The sequence below is a fragment of the Glycine max genome, chromosome 15 (assembly GCF_000004515.6).
Source record: "Glycine max cultivar Williams 82 chromosome 15, Glycine_max_v4.0, whole genome shotgun sequence".
NCBI lineage: Eukaryota > Viridiplantae > Streptophyta > Magnoliopsida > Fabales > Fabaceae > Glycine > Glycine max.
In genome coordinates, this window is record NC_038251.2 from 31,697,148 (window position 1) to 31,701,460 (window position 4,313).

General features: G+C 38.3%; 1 long non-coding RNA gene across 1 annotated transcript; it reads left to right on the plus strand.

Moving 5' to 3' along the window:
* Nucleotides 1-1,012: 1,012 nt before the first annotated feature.
* LOC106796047 (uncharacterized) lies at nucleotides 1,013-2,103 on the plus strand. Its single transcript, XR_001384923.3, has 2 exons — nucleotides 1,013-1,631; nucleotides 1,803-2,103. It is a non-coding gene; the product is annotated as an uncharacterized lncRNA (long non-coding RNA).
* The last annotated feature ends 2,210 nt before the right edge of the window (nucleotides 2,104-4,313 follow it).

Genomic DNA, 4,313 nt, shown 5'->3' on the forward strand with positions numbered 1-4,313 from the left:
TTGATTGAGTTGAGTAAGATTATTAAAAAAGATAAAATCCTTTTTTTAAATATTTAACACAATTATATAAATACTCAAATTTAAGATCATTGATTAAGCTCTAATAACTCTACACTAATTAATGCACTTTGTAGTTAACCTTTATAAGTTTTATTCAATGTAATTTACAAATAAAATTTTAATTTATTTCAAAGATTTATTTTACGTTAAATTTATGAAATAAATTCTAATGTGATACTAAGAATTGATTAAATAAATGCTTAATTAAATTCAATTCATCCTTAATCATTTCTTAAGTTAATTTTTGTGCGGGGTTTCATAAAAAGTTTTCGTTTCACGGTCGGGCTTACATCATAGGCTTCTAGTTGATTTGCTGCTATATAAATATATCATACTTTTGTAGAGTGCTCGTCTTTACTTTCCTCGAGCAACAGATAAAAAAGAAATTCTTTCTCTCTTTTCTGTCCTACTTTTTCATTAATACAATTAAAATCTTTCTTTTCTTAAATTATTTTAATTGTTTGGTTAAAATTTATTCTTTTTATATTTTATCTTTTAGGCTATGCACTTAATAATTATGAAATAATTAGAGATGGATGAATTATGCTTTATCCGAAAAGGATGGACAACTTTAGTTAGTAATTTATTCTTGTAGTATTATTTATATGTGCCTTTTCTTTATAGATATTTTTTTATACGATTAAGAAACTATTTGCTTCGGGTTGCGGGCACCGGAGTTTGGACTTTACGGAGAAAAAGGGAATCAAAATGCACCTTTCCTTTGGGTTAGGTTTATGTCAACGGGAGATATTAAGGCATTAGGTTCTTTAATTGAAAAGAGTTCTTGTAAGATAAACATGCATTTATTTAATTATTCAATTAGTGTTTGTACAACCTATGCGATATACAATTTTTTTTATGTTGAATGTAAATTATAATAGTTATTTAAATTATAATTTATTCTTTTTTAGATATTTTTAAAATGACTTTTTAATTAAATATCTTTGATGAAGTTTAAAAAAATATCATCTTCAAGATGACGTCTAGGATGAACTACCAACATAAGTGGTCCACTATGCACAAAAAATTACAACCATTAGATTAATTTGTGTGCAAAAGCTTATTGTATACATGACCCTATCAAATCCACACTTTGGCATATCTCACCTCTCACCTTGACGACGCTTCTCTTTGTTGTGTGCTATCACCGAAGGAACTCCTCGTTGTTGCCGATGACCTCCCTCACTGACATTGTTCTTCATCATGCTTCCACCATTTATAGTGAAAACTACTTCTCTTTCTAATTCTAATTATTCACCTAACAATCAAACTCAACAATTTAGCGAGACACTTCGATTGTGTTCGTGATCGTATGGCTTCTCACAGCTACATCTCTGTGTTTGCAAACTGCAGCTTTAGATTCAATATTCGATCACTACCACTACGCCCAAATTCATTGTGCTAAGATCCCGCTCTTGACGATCTATACAACATTAATATGATTTTTAAGGAGTGAAGAGAAGAGAGTATGGAACTGAGAAGAGGAAGGAGTTTCTTGAGAGTTTGGAGAGCGGGAAGGAGTCATGACGACACGGGAGTTGTGGCAACGGAATCGTGGTGGTGGAGATCTGGTGAGGGGTGTGTCAGATTTGGGTTTGAATATGATAATTGTTATATTTTATCTTTCAGATCTTTTTATTATTGTGTTCTTGGAGTTTGAATTCACATTTTCTCATTTATTTTGCCAAATCTATTTTGTTTTGTAATTGCATCCTTAAAATCATTTGTATATTCGTAATAAGGTATTACAAGTAGCAACAACGAGTCACAAGTAGCCAGGCCCAACACGAATAACAACAAGGAGCTAGCAGCAGGAAGGCCCAAGAGGCAAGGCCACACCTCTAGTTATCTGAAGGATTACATGCTAGCGACATAAGCGTTCACGTGTGCATGCAAGTACATAAGGATGGCGTAGGTATCTTCAAGAAGCTTAGGAGGAATAAGGGATATTAGCTGTTAGCATTTCTGTTAGGATGTTGAGAACATAATGTATATAAAATGTAAGAAAGCGCTCGTGAATAATAACAGAAAAGCATTCTCTTAGTTTCCCTTCTATCTCTCGATATCTCTCGTTCTCTCTCTTTCCCCTTGGAGGTTACTTAGGCCTCGAAAGCCAAGTCTAACATTGGTGCTTTCATTCTTTTCTGCCATGGCTGAAGCTACACGATCCAAAACTAGTTGATGCAATCCTCCCTAGGAAGGGACCAATCACTAGAACCATGAGCAAGAGGCTCCAAGAAGATTGGGCTAGAGCTGCTGAAGAAGGCCCTAGGGTTCTCATGAACCTTAGGGTAGATTTCTGAGCCCATGGACCAAGGTTGGGTCCAATTATCTTTGTACATATTAGACTAGGATGTCATTATATTTGGTCCTTGTATATAGGGCTTCATATTGTAGGTAGGGTACCCTAGAAATATAGGATTTTTCAGCCCTTGTATTTTTTGGGCACCTAGACTAGTTTTTGTATTAGGGGTAGTTTTGTAATTTCACATGCACTAAGTGGATATTTGATGTGTGTGGTTGGAAATAAATTTAATTGAATTGGTAGAAGCCCAATCCAATTAAATTTTAGAGGGGGAGGTGAGCATTTGCTTACTACACCCCATTGCCACATCATATAGTCACACTTTGTGCATGTCCTTCATGCTTTTCATGCCTCATGACACCTAAGCACACTTAGTGGAGAATCTTGTAATTGATCTTGGATTAGTGGGCTGAACCATAACTAAAATTCACTAATCATAATTAGTGAAATTTTGGCTCCACAAATTCAATTTCAAATTCAAGTGAAATTTGAATTTCCCTCCAATTTTGTATGACACTTAGGCTATAAATAGAGGTCATGTGTGTGTATTTTTTTCAACTTTGATCATTTGAATATTAACTTCAGATTTCAGAGCTCCTTTTGAGCACAAAATTTCGTGCTCTTCTCTCCCTCTCCCTTCATTCATCTCCTTCTTCCTCCAAGCTCTTATCCATGGCCTCCTATGGTGGTGAGCTTCTTCTAGACTCATCTTCTCCTTGAAGTGGCGTCTCCTCTCTCTCTTCCTTCTCCATTCCGCTGCCATTTATCTTCCAAGAAGCAAAGGAATCCATTGATGAAGAAGATCCTAGGCCTACAAGCTCCAATGGAGCTTGCATCACTAGTGTTGATCATTGGGAAGATGCCTTCGCGAAGCTTTCTGCATCTATGACTTCGAAGTTCGATGAGCTTCTTAACCGTATGAATCAGTTGGAGACCTCACGTACCAATCCTCACGTTCCACCAATGTTTGCAAGTCCTTCATCCGCCACAACCACAAATTCTGCTTATCGGTTGAAGCTGGAGGTTCCTCACTTTGATGGATCAGATCCTGAGGGATGAATATTCAAGATTACGCAATTCTTCGAATATCATGCGACACCAGATCATGATCGGCTTACGATCGCTTCGTTCTATATGGAAGGTCATGCTTTAGCATGGTTTCAGTGGATGTATCGCAATGGCCAATTGTCTTCTTGGTCAACTTTTCTACATGCTATCCACGCAAGGTTTTCGTCTTCAGCTTACGAAGATCCTACGAGAGTACTGTGTAAATTGACGCAGCGTTCAACCGTTTCGGCGTATCTCTCGGAGTTCGAAGCTCTCGCTAATAGAGTTATCGGCCTTCCGGCGCCGTTTGTGCTCAATTGTTTTGTATCTAGACTGAGTCCTGCGATTCGAGGGGAGGTGCAAGTCATGCAGCCTCATTCCTTGGCTCAAGCAGTCTCGTTCGCAAGACTCCATGAGGAGAAGTTGCTAGATAGTCGCCGGCCGGGAGTTCGATCTTCCCCTACTACGACCTCTATCCCCCCTTCTTCACGACTCTGGCCTCCTCCTAGCTTTAATCCTTCGGAATCCTCCTTGCTTTCGTCTGTGGCCAAACCACGCTCCTCCACCATTTCTTTCAAAAGGTTGACTCCGACGGTATTAGCTCTTCGCCGAGAACAAGGACTATGTTTTAACTGTGACGAGAAATACTTGCGCGATCATAAATGTGCTTCTTCCCTATTCTTGTTTGTTACGGAGGAGGATGAGTATGCTCAGGAAATCGATCCCGAGCCTTTATTGCCAACGCTCCCTCCTTCTTCGCAGGACTCGTCACCGGCGCAGATTAGCCTGCATGCTCTCTCAGGTCAAGGAGCTCTAGAGACCTTACACCTCACCGGCTTAATTGAGAATCACAGTGTCTAGATTCTCATCGATGGCGGGAGTACACATAATTTTCTACAAT